This window comes from Pelodiscus sinensis, chromosome 25 (genome assembly GCF_052426305.1).
Source record: "Pelodiscus sinensis isolate ZL-2025 chromosome 25, ASM5242630v1, whole genome shotgun sequence".
NCBI lineage: Eukaryota > Metazoa > Chordata > Testudines > Trionychidae > Pelodiscus > Pelodiscus sinensis.
This window is the reverse complement of record NC_143076.1, coordinates 2890661-2911352: the sequence shown is the minus strand read 5'-3', so window position 1 is coordinate 2911352 and position 20692 is coordinate 2890661.

Below are 20692 nucleotides of genomic sequence, written 5' to 3'. Positions count from 1 at the left end.
TTTGCTCTTTGTTCTCCAAATAGAGCACCTCACATACTTCCCTGAGCATTGAAAGGAGGATATCAAGGACATAGGGGCTGGAACTGAGTGTGCAGGGAGTGCTGCAATACCCACCAAAAAGAACCATTAAAAGGAGTGACACAAAGGCTCATGAGATGGGCGGCGGGGGTGGGTCAAGCTCAAAACACAGTGCTAATAGCACTTCTGAGCACTTTCAAGTGTAGGTACTTGGCTCTGGTGCTTTACGGAACCTGCCTGGGGAACATGCGCACTCTTGCTGTGTCTAGACTGGCAAGTTTTTCCGCAAAAGCAGCTTCTTTTGTGGAAAAACTTGCCAGCTGTCTACACTGGCCGCTTGAATTTCCGCAAGAACACTGACTTCCTACTGTCTGAAATCAGTGCTTCTTGCGGAAATGCTGTGCTGCTCCCGTTCGGGCAAAAGTCCTTTTGCGCAAAAGGGCCAGTGTAGACAGCTCAGATTTGTTTTGGGCAAAAAAGCCCTGATCGCGAAAATGGCGATCGGGGCTTTTTTGCGCAAAAGCGCATTTAGATTGGCATGGACGCTTTTCCACAAAAAGTGCTTTTGTGGAAAAGCGTCCGTGCCAATCTAGACGCTCTTTTCCACAAATGCTTTTAATGGAAAACTTTTCCGTTAAAAGCATTTGCAGAAAATCATGCCAGTCTAGACGTGGCCTCTTTCTAACAAGAATATTTGATTAGACTGACTGTGCAGGGAAATAAGACTGACTGGCTACGTCTACACTGGCATGATTTTCCGGAAATGCTTTTAACGGAAAAGTTTTCCGTTAAAAGCATTTTCGAAAAAGCGCATCTAGATTGGCAGGACGCTTTTCCGCAAAAGCACTTTTTGCGGAAAAGCGTCCGTGGCCAATCTAGACGCGTTTTTCTGCAAAAAATCCCTGATTGCCATTTTCGTGATCGGGGCTTTTTTGCAGAAAACAAATCTCTGCTGTCTACCCTGGCCCTTTTGCGCAAAAGTTTTTCGGAAAAAGACTTTTGCCCAAACGGGAGCAGCATAGTATTTCCACAAAAGCACTGACAATCTTACATGAGATCGTCAGTGCTTTTGCGGAAATTCAAGTGGCCAGTGTAGACAGCCGGCAAGTTTTTCCGCAAAAGCAGATGATTTTGCGGAAAAACTTGCCAGTCTAGACACAGCCACTGAGAGGGAAATCCCAGAGGTGGGTGATGTTGACTGGGCAGACACAGCAGAGAGGGAAAATCACTGAGGTGTCTCATGCTCATTGGGCAGGTGGGACTCGGTGGGAGAAAAAGGAGGTGAGTTTTGCTGACTGGACAGAAGGTGCTAGAGATGAAGTGTGCTGCCTGGCAGGTGGCTTTAGGTGGGAAAACAACTGAGGCAACTCATGCTGATGAAGCAGGAGTGGCTCAGTGAGTGAACCTGGAAGTGCATCCACCTGACAAGTCAGTGGGTGGGAAAGCCCAGAGCTGGGCTGTACAGACAGGGCAGCAGGGGTGGGGTATGAGGACCCAGGAGGTAGTTGGTCTGACAGGGCAGGAGGTGCTTGGTGTGAGGACACAAGAGTCACTTGGTATGAGGAGCCAGGAGGTAGCTGGCACTGACCGAGCAGGAGATACTGGCTATGAGGAGCCAGTAGGTGGCTGGGCTGATGGGACAGGAGGGGCTGGATATGAGGAGCCGGGAGGCAGTTGGAACTGACAGGGCAGGAGGGCCCAAAGCAAATGTTTGCCTGCGAGTCAGTGTCTCTCATCACTAGAACTGCTAGCACCAATAAAAGCACATGAAATATGCAACTGCATTCCATCAGGACAGCACAAGGACAACCATCTAAGTACTATGATAACATAATTTGAAACAAAAGTGAAAGCTTAACAATATGTAGTGAATGCTTTGAAGGAAAGTACAAGGGGAGGTACCAAATGTATCATAGAGCACTAGGACTGGAAGGGACCTCGAGAGGTCATCGAGTCCAGTGCCTGCCCTCACGGCAGGACCAGGCACTACTCTAGACCATCCCTGATAGGTGTCTATCTAACCTGCTCTTGAATATCTCTAGAGATGGGGATTCCACAACCTCCCTAGGCAACTTATTCCAGTGTTTCACCACCCTGACAGTTAGGAAGTTTTTCCTAAACCTCTCTTGCTTCAGTTTAAGCCCATTGCTTCTTGTCCTAACATCAGAGGCCGAGGAGAACAATTTTTCTCCCTCTTCCTTGTGACACCCTTTTAGATACCTGAAAATGGCTATCATGTCTCCTCTCAGTCTTTTCCTTTCCAAACTAAACAAGCCCAATTCTTTCACTCTTCTTTCATAGGTCATGTTCTCTAGACCTTTAATTATTCTTGTTGCTCTTCTCGGGACCATCTCCAATTTCTCTACATCTTTCTTGAAATGCGGTGCCCAGATCTGGACACAATACTCCAATTGAAGCCTAATCAGTGCAGAGTAGAGCAAAAGAATACCTTCTTGTGTCTTGCTCACAACACTCCTGTTAATGCAGCCCAGAATCATGTTTGCTTTTTTTGCAACAGCGTCACACTGTTGACTCATACTTAGCTTGTGGTCTACTATGACCCCTAGATCCCTTTCTGCAGTATTCCATCCTAGACAGTTGCTTCCCATTCTGTATGCGTTAAACTGATTGCTCCTTCCTAAGTGGAGCACTTTGCATTTGTCCCTATTAAATTTCATCCTATTTACTTCAGACCATTTGTCCAGTTTGTCCAGATCATTTTGAATTTTGACCCTGTCCTCCAAAGCACTTGCAACCCCTCCCAGCTTGGTATCATTTGCAAACTTAATAAGCGTCCTCTCTATGGCTTAGAGTCTATGCCATCATCTAAATCATTGATGAAGATATTGAACAGAATCTGTCCCAAAACAAACCCCTTTGGAACCCCACGTTATGCCTTTCCAGCAGGATTGTGAACTGTTAATAACTACTCTCTGAGAATGGTTATCCAGACAGTTATGCACCCACCTTATAGTAGCCTCATCTAAGTTGTATTTGACTAGTTTATTGATAAGAAGACCGAGACCATATCAAACGCCTTACTAAAGTCTAGGGATACCACATTCACTGCTTCTCCCTTATCCAAAAGTTTTGTTATCCTGTCAAAGAAAGCTATCAGATTGGTTTGACATGATTTGTTCTTTACAAATCCATGCTAGCTGTTACCTGTCACCTTCATTTCTGTCTATAAATATTGGACAGTATATTGGCCTAGCGGGTGATTGTGAAATCCATACTATTGCTGTCATTAAGTCTATTATGCTAGCTACTTGCACAGAGCTGGCATGATATATTGAGGTGTAGCCTTGTAATTTCGTAGGTAATAAGTTAGTTAGTTATAATGAATGTATGTTATAGATTAAGGTTTTGATTAACCTTAAACACAGGTAGGTCTCAGATAGGCCAGGCATCTTTGTTAACTTAGCTCCAGCTCTGTTTGATGTTAGCATGTTCTGATGTTAAAGTGAAGGGATGGAATGTTATAATACATAGTGATGTTAATATTAAGTAATAGATAGAAAGAAGTTTAATGTTGAAAGACTCAGTAACTTTGTTAAAGTGACTAGAAGTACCCTTTGTTCCGTGCTGCAATTGTGTAAATGTATTGCATGTATGAAAGAGAGCCAATGTTTTAGGAGAGATAAGTGTGAAGGCTACTGCATGCCCAAATGGTCAGAGGAGAGGCTGGAGACTCAAAAGCACCAAATAATTATCAACTAAGCGAAAGCACACTGAAGACGCAAACTGGACCGAGGCAGATTGACGAGCCCTGAAGTTAGTGGCAAACACCCCTTGATAGGGAACCGATAACAAGTTTTGCCAGAAGACAACACCCAGGAGGGGTCGTTAGCACACTGATATCAGATGACTGCGAGAACAACCTCCAGATAAATATGTCACAGAAAAACTGATTGTGATGCTGAATGACTGATTAAGGCCTGACAAGGCAAGGTACATAGGGTATGTATATACTACCCCCCTAGTTCGAACTAGGGGGGGTAATGTAGTCATACGGAGTTGTAAATGAAGCCTGGGATTTGAATTTCCTGGGCTTCATTTGCATAAAGCCGTCCGGCGCCATTTTTAAATGCTGGCTAGTTCGGACCCCGTGCCGCGCGGCTACACGCGGCACGGACTAGCTAGTTCAGATTAGGCTCGTATGGAAAAGGGATGCAGTCTAGACACAGCCAGTGGGGTGAGGGGGGGAGGGAAGTTTCTGCACGGTAGTGACAGGGGTGATAATAGGGGAAGTTTCTGTGAGGTAATGACATTAGGGGGTGATAATTGGGGAAGCTATCGTTGTAAAAATTATCTCACCCATTACAAAGATAGCATCCCCAATTATCACTTAAAAAAAGGGATTTTTATTACAAAAAAAAAATTATACTTGATAAAGCACACTGGATTGCTAGATGTTACAGAAGCAACTAAGGAAAACAAATTAAAATACAGGCAGTCCCTGGGTTATGTACAAGATAGGGACCGTAGGTTTGTTCTTAAGTTGAATCTGTATGTAAGTCGGAACTGGCGTCCAGATTCAACAGGCTGAATCTGGACGCCAGTTCCGACTTACATACAGATTCAACTTAAGAACCCCAGGCGTCCCCAAGTCAGCTGCTGCTGAAACTGATCAGCGGCTGATTCCAGGAAGCCCAGGGCAGAGCAACTCTGCCTCGGGCTTCCTGTAGTCAGCGCTGGTCAGTTTCAGCAGCGGCTGACTTGGGGACGCCTGGGACAGAGCAGCTGGGGTGCTGCCGTGTTGGTCCAGTAGCGCCCAGAGCGGCGCTGCAGGACCAACCGGCAGCGCCCCAGCTGCTCTACCACAGGCGTCCGGAGAAAAGCCCGGTCTGCTGGGGGGGGCGGGGTGTACTAGCTACGCCCCCCTCCCCCCCCAGCAGACCAGGGAGACACGGGCGGCGGACCAAGACGCACCGCGGTCCCGCCGCCCGGGTCCTCCGCGGCTTTGCTCCAACATAAGTCGGATCCGCGTAACTCGGGGACTGCCTGTACACAGAAAATCTCTGGGAACAATGCTGATGTGGTAAATGGGGAGGGGAGGCATAGATTCACACAGAGCAGTTCAAACCACACCACAAAAATAAAGAAAACTACCCTGATCGTGACTAGATACACTTTTTCCCTTTATTTACTCATAATCCCTTCTAGGTTCAGTCCACTTCCATCCCCCAAATTCTTGGAGGCATGGTAATCCTGCCTGGGTTTAAATAATTCAGTGTCTCTCAACTCCTGGTTTAACTCTCCCACACAAAGAAAACAGGCAAGGTATCTTATACAATCCAAATTCCAGCACTCTATCCCCATTAGTAGTTCTGACTCCCTACCTACACCTTGCTAGCTACCTATAACCCTTTAATCACTGGGTGCTAGCCAGCACTCCTCCTATCCATAACCAATACTCTGAGGCTTTGTCTACTGTGAGTTTTTGTAGCAGAAAATATGCTAATGAGGGACTCATTAGCATAAGTCATGATATCATTAGCATATTTTCTGCTGCTTCTTTTTCGCAAACGGAGTTTTTGTGGAAAACGGAAGTGGCTACATTGCTTCTTTTTGCGCAAAAACCCCTTGCACAAAAAGAAATGGCAGAAAATATGCTAATGATATTGTGAATTCTGCCACAAAAACTTGCAGTGTAGATAAAGCTTCAAAGTATTTGCATCAACCTGCATTTAAAGTTCATGCTGGGTTTTAGTGCCTCTATTTAAAATTCATTCTGGTTTATTTTTTATTCTCTTTTAAGTTCTGTTAAAGAGAAATTTTGTTTGCTAATATTTGTGCTTCTAAACAGTTAACAAAAGCGAAATAGGTATTTCCCAAGAAAATTAACTCTAAAAAGCTTGGTAAAAATATGTTACTAGCTCTCTTTCTAAAACAGAGTGCTCAGAATGGGAAAGAAATACACCTTCTCACAGAAGACTGTAAGCATCTATTTTAACAGTTAAATATTATATTTAGAATAAAATATTAGTAATGTATCAAGTGAAAATGAATGGCTTTTCAACACTACAAAAGTTATAGTTTGTGTTGTAAAAGGTTTGGTCCTATCACATTGTAACCAAACTAAATTAATCTGTAAATTGCATTTTGGGTTTCTAAAAACAAGAGAAATGTAAAACAAGCAGAGAAACAAAAATGTTTATTTTGTTAATTAATTTAAACCATTTAAGGTTGCATCCTATAGACCAAAGATACTGAAGATATCTCACCACAAAGACACCAGTATATAGTGAAGAAATGCCCAAGTATCAAGAAAAGAAAAATGAAAAGTTTTATAAATAAGAGACTGGTGAAATGCACCTAAATCTAGAAATCAGCTAGAAATCACTAATTAACTTATAGTTGACTATTGTGTAAAGTGAACAGTGGTACTGATGTATCACTGTTAGTGCTGTATTCTTGCTGTACATAATTCACAATGTGCATAACATTGCTAAACTGTTAAGCCATCACAAAGGTAAAAAACAAACAACAGCCAACAACAATAAAAAAAAGTAGTAAACAAAAAGTTGCATGGTAACTATACATTGGATAAACAAATTCACTCTTGCCATGATTTACAGTTTGAGGTCAGTGACACTGTATCCCAACTGAGGCACGTGTTATTCAAAACAATCTTGGTCCGTGTCTGGGCACCAATACTAAATCTTGACATAACATTTGATCAATTGAACCTGTCCATTCCATAGGTTACCTGGAACAGTGGTTCCCAACTACCGGTCTACAAACCAGTAGCAGGCCGCAACCCCCTGCCTGCCAGACCGCGGCACACTGCCCGGCCATCCCCCAGCTACTAATGAGCCCACCTGCTGGGGCCCTCCATTCCCTGTAAGTGATGCATCTGCGTGGGCACTACAAATTCTTCTTCCACGGTGTGTGGCACCGTGGGCTGCCCCAGTGTAGCCCCATCAGGGCCTGGTTCCAGATCCTGCGGCAGCCAGCCGGCAGGGCTACATGGTGGGTAGCTGCCATGTCCTTTCTATTACAGGCGGCATATTCAGGACTATTGCAGGTGCCCTGGCCTCTCTTGATATCACTGAGTAGAATCAGGTTAGAGGCCCCAAGAAGCCACACTGGTGTCCTCAATTTCTGCCTCTCCTCTGGCAGGGCCCAGCTTTCCCTGTGGGGTCTCCCTGCTGACTGCGGTGTGCAGCCACTTCCCAACATCCTGGGGCACCAGAGCTGGCAGCACCTGTCAGAGTTGGGGGAGGGGGACCAGGGTCCCTGGCTCAAACCAGCAGGTGTCAGAGGGGTTAGTACTGCCTGGCTGTTGGGTGGGTGCCATGAGCCCTAGACATGCATGGGCTGAGTGACCCTGTGCCTCTAGGCCCTGACTGTTAATGGCTTAGAGGAAGACCTTGGTCCACCAGAAATGTGCACCCACCCGTTGGTTGTGCTGCAGACACCGCTGATCCCGGGCATGTGTCAGGGGCCAGGCTATCAACAGGCCTGGCAGGGCAGGGGCAAGGTCTCCTCCCAGACAGGAGGGCTGCATGGAGCCCAGCATGGCAGCCACAGAGCAGCCAAGACCTGGGCAGCAGCACTCAGTGTAGAGCTAGGTGTGTGGGGGGAGACAAGGCAGGGGTAGGGCTAGTGCTGGGGGGCTGTCACTAGGGACTTCTGGGGGTGGGGCTAGTAGTGCGGGGCAATGAGGACAGGGCCGGCACTGGGTGGCTCTGGCAATGGGGCTAATATTGGCAGCTGGCACTGGGGGGATACTGGGGAGTTGATTGCAGTGGGGCTCTGGAAACAGTAGGCTGGCACTGGGGAGTCTGCTGGGGGGTTCTAAAGGACAGGGGGCTGCAACTGAGTGGAGGGGGCATCTGAGACAAGACTAGCACTGGCACCAATCGGGTGCAGGGGATTCTGGGGACAGTGGCTGTCACTGGGGAATAGTGGAGGGATGGGGGCTCTAGGAGATAGGGCTGGCTCTGGAGGACTTTAGAGGCTGGGGCTTTTGGTGCACCAGTCACATTTTAGTTCCATATTTGCATGTACAGGTGGTGGCTGGTACCGACAGAGTACGAGGCTCTGGGTGAGAGGAGCTAAGAGGTGCTGTTCTGACAGGACAAGAGGCATTGGGTGTGAGGAGCCAGGAGGTGGCTGGCACTGACAGGGACGTGTCAGTCCCCGCAATACACTGAGTTCGAAAGGGATGCCGGAAAGAGTGAGGCCACGACTCGGGGTTGTAAAAAGAAAAACTGATTTTATTTTAATGATGACTCTGACACCTAATGACTGAGAACTCAGTCACATACGCGGGCGCCAGACAATCAGAATAAAAAATAAGCAAATTACCAGACAATATAAAACAATTCCCTGAGGCTTTTCTAAATCACAATCATTCTCAATAACTGCCCAGGGGTTAGGAACAGTTGAATTAACACTGATATTGTTCATGAAGTTAACTAGCTACACTATTTTAACAAGGGAACAGTTAAAAACTTTAACAACAACTATTTGTAAACTAACACAATGACTCTTTAACCACTGTCACTTGACAGGCAATAAGGGCAACTGAAAAATCAATCAGGATAGGGATAATGGCGGGGGAGGGGTATTATACCAGTTCTGGAGACAGCAGGAACACGAGTACCAGCCACATGCTCATAAACTGTCTCCACTCGGGTCGACCAACTCGGAGTACGCTCAGTAAGACTCGAGAGCGGGGGGCACAAGGCGTCTGGGTGATCAGGCCAGGCGTTCACACGATGCGATTCCCCACTCGGGGGGTTCGGCTGCCTGTTTTATTGCCCGGTCACTTGTCACCTCATTGGCTGATCTTTGCCGCAGTGGGTGGAGCGAGCAGGGGAAAATAATTATTCTGCATGCCCTTATATGGAAAGCGCTCCGCCTCACAGACAGAGCCCCTATACCAGCCCTTGAGGTGTAACAGGCTATGGCTCGCCTGCGACGGGCAGCCATTTTTGTTGTTCTGTCTCAGACAGGAAGAAGGTGCTGGGTGACAGGACCTCAGAGGTGCTGGCCTGACAGGGCAGGAAGCACTGGGTGTGAGGAGCCAGATGGAGGCTGGCACTGATAGTGGCAGGAAGCTCTGGGTGAGGGGAGCTCGGAGGCGCCTGGGTTGACAAGGCAGCCAGTGGAGAGTGTGAGAAGCCAGGAGGTGGCTGGGCTGTCAGAGCAGGAGGCACAGGGTGTGTGGGGTGAGGAGGCTGCAGACACTGACGGGCAGACATGGCTGGGTGTGAAGAATCAGCAGATGTTGAGCTGAGAGCACAATAGGCTCTGAGGCTACATTTACACTGGCAGCTTCTTACGCAAGAACAGCCATTCTTGTGCAAAAACTTGCTGGCTGTCTACACTGCACACGTGTTCTTGCACAAGTAAATTTACAGTATAGTGTTGTAAAACAGGGCTTTTTCCTGAAGAGTTATTCCTCTCCCCACAAGGAATAAGCCCTCTTGCGCAAGAGCATTTCCACAAGAGGGCAGTGTAGACAGGCAACATGAATTTCCTGCGCAAGAAGTCCCTATGGTTAAAATGGCCATCAGAGCTTTCTTCCGCAAGAGAACATCTACACTGCCACGGATGCTCTTGAGCAAAAGCATATGACAGTGTAGATGTGCTCTTGTGGAAAACTTTGTGCGCAAGAACTCTTCCGCAAAACAGTTCTTACACAAGAAGCTGCCAGTGTAGACATAACCTCATGAGAGTAAGGAGCCAGGAGGCAGCTGGTTTGACAATATAGAGGGACTGGGTGTGAGGAACCAGCAGCTAGCTGGCACTAACAGGGCAAGAGGGGCTGGGTGTGAGGAGCCTGGATGTGCTAGCCTGAAAGGGAAAGTAGGAAGTTGCTGTGAGGCGCCAGGAGGCGGCTGGCACAGAAAGGAATAGGAAACACTGGGCTACGTCTAGACTGGCATGATTTTCCGCAAATGCTTTTAACGGAAAAGTTTTTCGTTAAAAGCATTTGCAGAAAAGAGCGTCTAGATTGGCACGGACGCTTTTCCGCAAAAGCACTTTTTGCGGAAAAGCGTCCGTGCCAATCTAGATGCGCTTTTGAGCAAAAATGCCCCGATCGCCATTTTCGCGATCTGGGCGTTTTTGCGCAAAACAAATCTGAGCTGTCTACACTGGCCCTTTTGCGCAAAAGGACTTTTGCCCGAATGGGAGCAGCATAGTATTTCCGCAAGAAGCACTGATTTCAGACAGTAGGAAGTCAGTGTTCTTGCGGAAATTCAAGCGGCCAGTGTAGACAGCTGGCAAGTTTTCTTGCCAGTCTAGACGCAGCCTGGGTGTAAGGAGACAGGAGGTGGCTGGCACAAAAAGGAATAGGAAACACTGGGGCTGTGTCTACACTGGCCGCTTGAATTTGCGCAAGAACACTGACAATCTCATGTAAGATTGTCAGTGTTCTTCCGCAAATATAATGCTGCTCCCGCTCGGGAAAAAGCCCTCTTGCGCAAATGCTTTTGCACAAGAGGGCCAGTGTAGGCAGCTAAAAACTATTTTGCGCAAAAAAGCCCCGTTGGCGAAAATAGCGAAAAGTGCTGTGATGACAGAGTTAAGTGCTGGGTGTGATGAGCAAGCAGGATGCTGACACTGACAGGGTAAGAGTGGCCGCGTGAGAGGAGCCACGAGGCTTCTAGCACTCACTGGGTGGAGTTTCTGGATGAGAGGAGCCAGGAAATGCTGGCTTGACAGGGTTTCAGGCAGTGGGTGTGAGGAGCCAGGAGGTGAATGGGCTGACTGGGTGTGTGGAACCAGGAGGTGGCTGAAACTGACAGGGCAGGAGGCTCTGTGTGAGAGGAGTCAGGGAGTGACTGGGCTGACAGGGTGGAAGGTGTCGTGTGTAAAGACCCAGGAGGTGGATGGGCTGACAGGGGAGGAGGGGCTGGGTGTGAGAAGCTAGGAGGTGGCTTGCACTGACAGGGTAGGGACACTGGGGCTGGGTCTAGACTGCATCCCTTTTCTGTAAAAGGGATGCAAATTAGACATATCGCGATTGCAAATGAAGTGGGGATTTAAATCCCTCTCGCTTCATTAGCATAAAAATGGCTGCCGCTTTTTTCCGGTTCGGAGCTTTGCCGGAAAAAAGTGCCAGTCTAGACGCGGATCTTTCGGAAAATAAAGCCTTTTCCGAAAGATCCCTTATCCCTCGTTTTAATGGATTCAAAATAGCGGAGCGCTTAATTCAAATTTGGTAAACCTCATTCTACGAGGAGTAACGCCAAATTCGAAATAGCTATTTCAAATGAAGTGCTGTGTAGACACTTAATTCAAAATAGGGGGCCTCCAGCCCTTCCCAGGGAGCAACGGTGGCCACTCTGGGCACAACCAGGAAAACTTATTCTCCTCTCCCCCAACTCTGGAGCCATTAAAGGGGTAGACCCTGGCCACAGTGCCTGTGCCAGCTCCAAGCCTGCCAGCCCAGAGCCAGCAGTGGCCACCGTAGCCCCTGACCCAGTGGCCCCAAAACATGAGCCAACAAGCCACTGGCAGCCAGCCCTCCACCACTCCCCAGGAGCCTGACAGGGGCTGGAGAAGGTTGTGGCCTTCCTGGTCCAGGGTGGAGATCATGGACCTTATTCAGGTTTGGGGGGGATACACTGGGCTTGATGGAAAATAAAATGATTTTATGAAGTACAAGCAGTATGATTTAAGTGGTAACAAGTGAGAACTGGCAGAGCAAAGTAACAAACTCTAAATAACAGAAAACACTTAACTAATTCTACACTAAAACCTCAGTACATGAACTCCTTACAAACTCACCCTAAGCTGTCTCTTTTCCAGCAAAGCCTTCCAAACCAGGGCTTTTCCTCAACCTGGGATCTTTGGTTCCTTCCCTCAGGTATGCCTGCCAAAGACAAAGACCTGCTAAACTTCCCATAGTTTTAAGATTCCATTTTTGCATAGGAAGTTACCTGGCCAATTCCTACCAGTTAGGGAGGTCATGTGATTTCCTAAGACCAACCACTGATAAGATCTGCTTAAAGCTCATTCTGTTGCAATTAAGAACTGCCTCTGGAATCAGGACATGTCCTGATTCCAGAGGCAGTTCTTAATTGCAACAGAATTTGAGCTGCTTGCAGCTTTGCCACTGGGGTAGGGAGTTTGTTATAAAAGGAGGGAGGCAGGGTGACTAAGAATAACAGAAGGATCGTTAGATCATCATGACAGCTAGTTAGTTTAATTTCTGCACCTGGAAAGAAAATGAAGCAAGTAATTAAGGAATTCATCTGCAAACATCTGGAAGATAATAAGGCAGTGTTATTAAACTCCGGTTTCATTTTCTCTGTCTCTCCTGTTCACGCTTGGAGAGCGTGTAAAAAAAAAAGTTTTTCGATCAGCCTCTCACAGAGTCCTGCCTACAGGTGGCCGCTAACCTGGCTGCTCCCTTCCTTCAGCCGCTCCCTCCATTAAAAAAAAAAGGGAAAAGTAAAGAGGGAAAGGGAGAAAACCGAAGAAACAACTCAGACGTTAACTGCAGTAACGGCCACGGGGGCAACCCTTAATAGAATGCTCACTGCGATCCTGACAGATGGCGTAATACCGGGCTCTTCTGGCTTTAAGAAATACCATTCACGCCAGGTCTCAGATAAACATGGAGACTGAATCTGCTGTCTCAGCGAAGCGCAGGTATCCCAGAAATGCAAGCTCTGCCATTCCTTCACAGTGAGAGCAAGAAAAGACAGGGCATTTCGCTTCCAAATGATCTTACTGGACAAGGCGCTGTAGCCTGAATGCTCCCAAGCCTCTTCACCAGCAGCACAGTCTGACAGAAAGACGGCCGCCTCGCCAGCACCACTCAGACAGGCAAAAAGAGGACTATCTCCAGCTAAGCCCCGGCCCCCAACTCCATCTACCCAAGTGTTTGGAGGAGACATCATTAGCTACCCCCGCACTGGGGAATCAAGTATTAGGAATGGCACCGTGACCTCCAAGTCACACTTAGCCTCAGTGCCAAAAAGATCAGCCTCTGCACCGAAGAGTGCCGACGAAATCTGGCAAACCCCTGCCTCGATTCAGCCAACGTGTAAAAAATCTGACAAAGTACTTTGTGCCTCCAAAAGACCTAGACTTCCTTTTCTTGCATCCACAGCCGAACTCTCTGGTTGTCAATGCAGCCAACCAATGTGCAAAAGTCCCCCATAGCAAACCAGCATCCAATGATAAAGAACACAAAAAGCCAGACTTATTTGGGAAGAAGGTCTATTCATTGGCCACCCTTCAATTAAGAATAGCCAACTACACAGCCTTACTAGCAAATCACGACTTGGACAACTATTCCAAACTGGCCAGATGGATGGAACACCTCCCTGAATCCAAAAAGTCCATTTTTAGGGGAATTATACATGAGGGTCATGCGATTGCTCGTACAGCACTCCTTTCCTCAATAGATGTAGTTGACGCAGCAGCCAGAGCAACTGCCACAGCTGTGGTGATGAGAAGAGCTTCTTGGCTTCTAGCGGCTGGGATGCCAAAAGAGCTCCAGTCCAGAGTAGAAGACCTCCCCTTTGATAAGCTCAAGCTTTTTGCGGCAACCACGGATGAAGTCCTACACAGTAGCAAGGAGTCCCGCACGATTCTCCGTACGCTTGGAACGTACACCCTGCCATATCGTCGAAGGCGTTATTCTCCATACAACAAAAGCAGGGATAGCTACTACAACTCTGCCCAGCAAAGACAGTACAATTACAATCACCCTAGATAACGCCCTCAGAAGAGACGCCCACCTCCTTAGAGTTTGGTAGGGGGCCTGCCTGACCTCCCACTTCAACCTCTGCTAACGAGCCAGTACCATCTGTCACCAATGTCGTAACATCAGATCAATGGGTCTTGGAGTGAGGAGGCGTCGCTGAAGGAACCCTGGGAAAAACAGTGAAATGCGGAGATCTTCACTTGCATGGCCATGTCCCTGACAGAGAGAGGTCAACCTGCCGGACCATGGAATAGGTCTGAGCCAAGGTGAAGGAGATCCATCAGGGATGTGTCAGGGCAACAGAGCGGAGGGGGCGCTCAGGGGCAGGACTGCACACCTGCCCCTACTACAAAGAGCTCCACCACATCCTGAGGGGGAGGGGAAGAGGAACCCTTTTCCCCCTCCATCGTGGTAGACTCCAGGCTGGAGCAGCCCATCCTCCAGCATCCAGAGCTTGTCCCCGAGCTGGAGAAGATGGAGAGCCAGAGCCAACTGCCAATGGAGCAGGAGGAGGAAGATGATGACCAGGACAGCAGGACCATCACCCTGTCCCTGGAGCCAGTCCCTGCCAGCCTGGACATCTCCCAGGCCTCCAAAGAGGCTTGGGAAGGATCCTCAGGTACATTGGCACACACACAAACACACACAGGGTGGGAGAGGTGGCCGCTCTTGGGGCACAGTGTCACATGGGCTGCTAGGCCAGCACATGCTGCTGCACACTGCACATGTGCACCCACGTGCAGCGGGAGGGTGTGGCACGCGGCCACAGCAGCCAGCCCTTCAACATGACCAGGAGCCTGCTGCAGGCCTCATGCCTGGCCACACGAATCCTGCTCCCAGAGGTAGGGGGAGCGCAGCCAGTGAAGGCAGGCTAGCTACAAGGGTGCGGGCAGAGTGCAGCACACAGCACATGGGCATGCCTGGAGGTGCGAGGCAGCAGCTGCTCCCACTTGATAACCCAGCGAGCTGCAGGTGTGTGTGCAGACCCCAGGGAGGGGCAGGCTGCTCACGGCTCCTCTGCTGCCCATCCACTGTGGCCGTATACTTCCCTTGCCTGCCTGGCTGTGGTGTGTGTGCGGGGGGAGGGCAGCATGGTCCTCTGGCCACCTCGGGGCCCGTGACACAGGGCATGTTATGTAGGCCACACCCGGGACATCCCCCTCCTGTGGGCCGCGGACTGGTGCTGTCGCCGCTCACACAGGAGGTGAGAGGGGGAAGGGAGAGAGAAGGAAGCGTGGAGGCCCTGGGGAGATTTACAGTGGTTCCTGGGAGAACCTCTCCCTCAGGACCTCCTGGATGCGCACCCTAGCCTGATGGGCCTGGCAGGTCACAGCTGTCCAGGGCTGCTCAAAGCCCCGGCCCTCGCGAGTGGCCTCTGCCTCCTACCCCGGGAAGGCCTCCCCCCTTGCACTCCACCAAGTTGTGGAGCACACAGCAGGCCGCCACCACCTTGGGGCTAGTCTGCTCCCCAATGTCCAGGTGGGTGAGGAGTCAGTGGAACCATCCTTTTAGATGCTGAAAGGCGCATCCACCTGCAGGCAGGCTCTGTTCAGGCAGGCATTGACCATGTCTTTGGTCCAATATAGCTAGCCAGTGTAGGGGCGCATTAGCCAGGGCATTAGTGTGTATGTCGTGTCCCCCACTATGCACACTGGTATAATCTCATTGCCCACTAGAAAATCCCGTCAGGGGGAAAAGGTGCCCGCCTCCAGCTGGGGGCACAGGCTGGAGCTGCAAAAAACGTGGGTGTCGTGAACCCTGCCCGACCCCCCTACATAAATGTTCATGAAGTGGCCCCGGTTGTCCACCAGGGCCTGCAGGACTACTGAGCAGTAGACCTTGCGGTTCACAAAGCGGGCTGCTCGATGGTCTGGGGCCCGGATGGGGATGTGCGTGCCGACACGACACTTGCTCCCGCGCAGTTGGGGAACTCAAGGACAGCAAAGCCTCCCATGGTGGCATCCAGGTCCTGGAGCCAGATGACTCTGCACAGCAGCAGGGAGTTGATAGCTTGGACTACCTGCAGGAGAGACAGGAACACACAAAACAGATTGAGAGAGGGTCTGTGTGCTCCCAGTGGGACCTGCCCGGCCCCCCTCCCATGAGCCCATCCCCCCCCCAACCAGCATGAGGGGGAGAAGGCACCAGCCCCCAGGGCAAGAGTTTTCCCCCCCACCTGCAGTCCACCGTGTACAGTGCCCAGGCCCCCATCCTGAGGGTCCCCCTTATGCAACACCCCTCTCCCCCTGTGCAAGGGCTGCATCCTATGATCTTCTTACCTGCATGAGGACTCCCCAATGGTGGATCTTCCCACCCCAAACTCGTGTGCCACCGAGCAGTAGCTGTCTGGGGTGGCCAGCTTCCAGAAGGCAATGGCGACCCACTTTTGGAGTGGGATAACAGGCCGCAGGTGAGTGTCATGTCATTGGAGGGTGGGTGCGAGCCAGGCAGAGCTCCTGGAAGGTGGCCTTCCACATGTGGAAATTCTGCACCCATTGCCGGCTGTCCCACCACTCCACGACCAGTCGGTCCCACCTCTCAGAGCTGCTCTCCAGCCTCCAGAATCTACTGGGTATGGGGGGCTGGGACAGCCAGAGTGGAGCACCCGCAGCCACGCACAGACTGATTAAGATCTCAGGGTCCACCTCCAGCTGGAAGAGGACCGCTGCTTGAAGCAGGCGCTGCAGGGACTGCAGCATGGCCCTGGGGGGCCATTGCATGCCCTGGGGCAGCTCCGGCTCCATAGCACAGGGCAGAGTAGGCAAAAGCTGTGTTGTCCCCAAAAAATCAAAGGGCTGACACAGCAGGTACTGCTGAAGCTTTGCTTGGCCAAAGAGGCAAGCAAGCAGGCAGCAGACAGAGAAGCGGCTGTCCAGGGGGGTCCCTTTAAGTGCGCATCTCTGGAGGGTTCTGGCAACAGCACTCAAGAGTGACTGGTGACCTCTAGCCCGGCTAGAACTGGTTCTGGGTGGCTTTTATATGTGGGAGAGCATCCAATAATGTGGACTCTCTCTTGTGCAAAAGCACATTGCAAAAGTGATGCGCTTTGAGGTGTAGATGCATTTTTGCAGAAGAAGTTTTTGCACAAAAGGCTTCTTCCGCAAAAACTCTGCAGTGTAGACGAAACCTTGGATATCTTGTGTCTGTGGGTATGGATGTCGCACTTTGCATGGTTGGCTAATACAGGTGATTCCTTACTTGTTAGAACAGCTGAACCATCCTCTTTTGAACTTTCATTGCATTGTGCATCAGGATGTACTTTATATGCAATCTTGTTGAACCAACCTCGGAAATGTAATGGGACTGGTCATTTGCATTGTCAACTGGATTCTTGCCTAAGCTTTTAATCACCATGGCTGTGTCTATGTTGGCACCCCTTTCCGGAAAAGGGATGCTAATGAGACGAGTCGGAATTGCAAATGCCGCGGGGGATTTAAATATCCCCCGTGGCATTTGCATGAACATGGCTGCCGCTTTTTTCCGGCTCGGGGTTTTGCTGGAGAAAAGCGCCAGTCTAGACGGGATCTTGCGGAAAATAAGCCCTTTCAAGTAGGAATAAGGGATCTTCCAGAAAAGGGCTTATTTTCCGAAAGATCCCGTCTAGACTGGCGCTTTTCTCCAGCAAAGCCCCGAGCCGGAAAAAAGCGGCAGCCATGTTCATGCAAATGCCGCGGGGGATATTTAAATCCCCCGCAGCATTTGCAATTCCGACTGGTCTCATTAGCATCCCTTTTCCGGAAAGGGGTGCCAATGCAGACACAGCCCATTAGTTTCAGTTACTGCTTGAGGAAGTAGATTCTGAATACCCTGATCTACTAATGTACAATTTTCACTCGTTATCTCATGCAAAATGATTAACGTTTTGCCTTTATGAGATTAAGTCATTTTTGGCTCTAAAGAGTGTCCAACACCCCGAGCTTTTGGACTGTGATTGGTTGCTCAAGTTTTACTATCTTGTCAACATTACCAATCATTTGAATGAGTTGAACCCTAAGCTATAAGAACAAGCTATTAGATACAGTCTAATTCTGCAGCAGTTGTGTTTGGATTTGAGTCAAAATTGATTATCTTCATCAAAGATATTGAGATGGGCAGACTGGCACATTTTGAAAGCTTACAAATGTTTCATGATTCATATCAGAGAGAGAATCCAAACAACAGCCTTGATTTGCAGCAGCTTGCCAGGTTTGTTTCTCAACTCCTGATGGTATTCAAGTCTCCTTTTGCTGACTTTTACAAACACAGTGTTCTGTTTGAGCTTATGATTTAACCATATAAAGCGTCAGTTGAAGAACTGGCTTTCACATTCATTCCAGGCATCTTAATCAACAACTTGGAAATAGCAGATTTCAAGGAGTTGGATATCTACGTGGAAAAATTCGTCTAGCTGAATTCTGATTTAAAATGCCTTGCTTGACAACATGCAGAATTGGCAAAACTGCACAAATGGGCTGACATGAAGAAATTGGAGAACATAAATACGTAAGTACGGCCACACTGGGTCAGACCGAAGGTCCATCTAGCCCCGTATCTTGTCTGCTAACCGTGGCCAATACCACGATCCTTCTCCTTTCACCCATTTCCAGAGCACAATGATAATCTAATTCTGCAAACTCGAAAGAACTTCATGTTACATACACCACCATACAGAATGTCAACGTGGCCTTACTTTCAGGCTACGTCTGCACTGGCAGCTTCTTGCGCAAGAACAGCCATTCTTGCGCAAAAACTTGCCTGCTGTCTACACTGCATGAGCTTTCTTGCACAAGTAAATTTACAGTATAGCGTCAAAAAAACAGGGCTTCTTCTGGAAGAGTTATTCCTCTCCCCACGTGGAATAAGCCCTTATGCAAGAGCTCTTCCACAAGAGGGCAGTGTAGACAGGCAACATGAATTTCTTGTGCAAGATGCCGCTATGGTTAAAATGGCCATCAGAGCTTTCTTGTGCAAGAGAGCGTCTACACTGGCATGGATGCTCTTGTGCAAAAGCACATCTCTTGCAGAAAAGCACATGCCAGTGTAGACATAGCCTCAATGTTTGGCTCCACCTACATGAATTCAAAAGAGTTCTTGCGCAAGAAGCCACCAGTGTAGATGTAGCCTCAATGTTTGGCTCCACCAACATGTGTGAGCAGGCCTTCTCTCATTTGAATCACATCAAAGGCAATTTGCACTCAAGATTGACAGACGACAGCCTGAGTGTGTGCATGAAGCTAAATTTGACCCGTTATGATATAAACTTCAAAGAAATGTGCAAAAAGATGCAACAGCTGAAGTATCATTAAATAAAGTCCTTGAGTACAATGTTTCATTTATGCTATAATGTATGCTATAATTAATTGTGTCAATTATTAGTAAAATTAAGTTGTATACTTTCAGTTAGCCATGCCCCTGACCCCATTAGCCACATCCCCTGCCACAAAAAGTCCCACCCCTGAAGGTAGCATTCCTGGGGTCAAGATGGACACATGACCAGAAGTAAAGGGTGTCGTGTGGGTCACTAAGAACTCCTCCCACCATCCTCCTATCAATAGGGATGAGTTAGGACCCCCCCCCTTCTCCCATGCAACTATCCGGCAATTGCATTAACCCAATTTGCATGGCAGTAACTCAGGGGGAGAGGCTGGGGGAAGAGTTTCCTCCCCTGAGCAGAGTGAGTTGTGTCCTGTGCACCAGTGCTGAGTTCATGTGGCTTGTTCGGATGTGCCACTGTGGCACCCAAGTTATTAATAAATGTCTTATAAACCTCGACCTTTCCCCTCTGCTGCCATGTCTCCCAACCTCCCCCATCTGCTCCCCTGGTGCCTGCTGCCCCTCACCCCCCTCTGCTGTTCTGGCTCCTGCCCTTCTCACTCCTCTCAATTCTCCTGGGACCTGCCCCCTCCCCTGCACCAGCCCTTCTCTCCCCCCGTGCCCACTCCTCCTCTAGCCCCACTCTGATCACCAGTAGCTACCCCTCCCCATCCCCTCTCCTGACACCTCCCTCTACCCACCTGCCCTGCCTCTCCCCTCCCCTCCCTGTCTGCCCTTCTGCTTCACCCCCACAATCCCCTGGAACCTGCACCTTCCTGGTGCCTCCCACTCCCTGCCCTCCTTGCCCTCTTTCTCCCTGGTGCCCACTCCTTCTGCCCCAGTTCTCCTCACACCCCTCTGATCCCTCACACATGACTTGCTCCATCCCTTGCCTTCCTCATGTGCACCCCTCCTTTCAACCCCTCATCTCCCAGCACCCACTCCTCCCCTTTCCTCTTCCTCCTCTTGCCCCTCCCCCTCCTCGCCCAGCATAACCTTGTCTCCTCCCCTCTTCCACCCTCACTGACACCTTCCACCCCCTCCTCCTTCTGCCCTTTTCCTCATTGTCTCCTCTTGGCCCTCTGGAATTTGTGTCTCCTCCATCCTGCCCCTTGATGCCTGCCCCTTTCTTTTCCTCCCCTTCCCCTCCTCCCCTCAGCACAAGCCCCTTTCTCTCCTCACCCCCCATCCCTTAATTCTCCCACTGCCCCTTCCCTTCTGCCTTCCAGTTTGAGACTGGAGCCTGCGGCTCTGCTGCAGAAGCCCCTGCAGCCCCGGTCTGAGCTGCTCCAGGGGCAGGACTGCTTGCTGGGACTGGAGCTGGGGCCACCTATGGTGCTATTTTTAGTGCTGCAGTCCAGTCCCTGCAGGCAGCCCCGGCTCCAGCTGGAGTTAAGCAGCAGCCACATGAGGCAGGTTCCGGTGAGGTTGCCCCAGCTGGAATGCTTCTCGCGCAGCTGCCACTTGACTTCAGCTGGAGCCGGGGCTGCCCGCAGTGCTATTTTTAGTGCTGCAGTCCAGTCCCTGCAGGCTGCCTGGCTCCAGCTGGAATCAAGCGGCCACCACACGAGGCACATTCCTCACCGCAACCCTGCCTTTGTCCCTCCCTGCAGGGGCAAAACCCCTGCACAGGGGCTGGCTGCATCTCCCCCAGCTCCAGTCACCCCCTTGCCTGATTTTCCCTTCCAACCCCCATTCTGC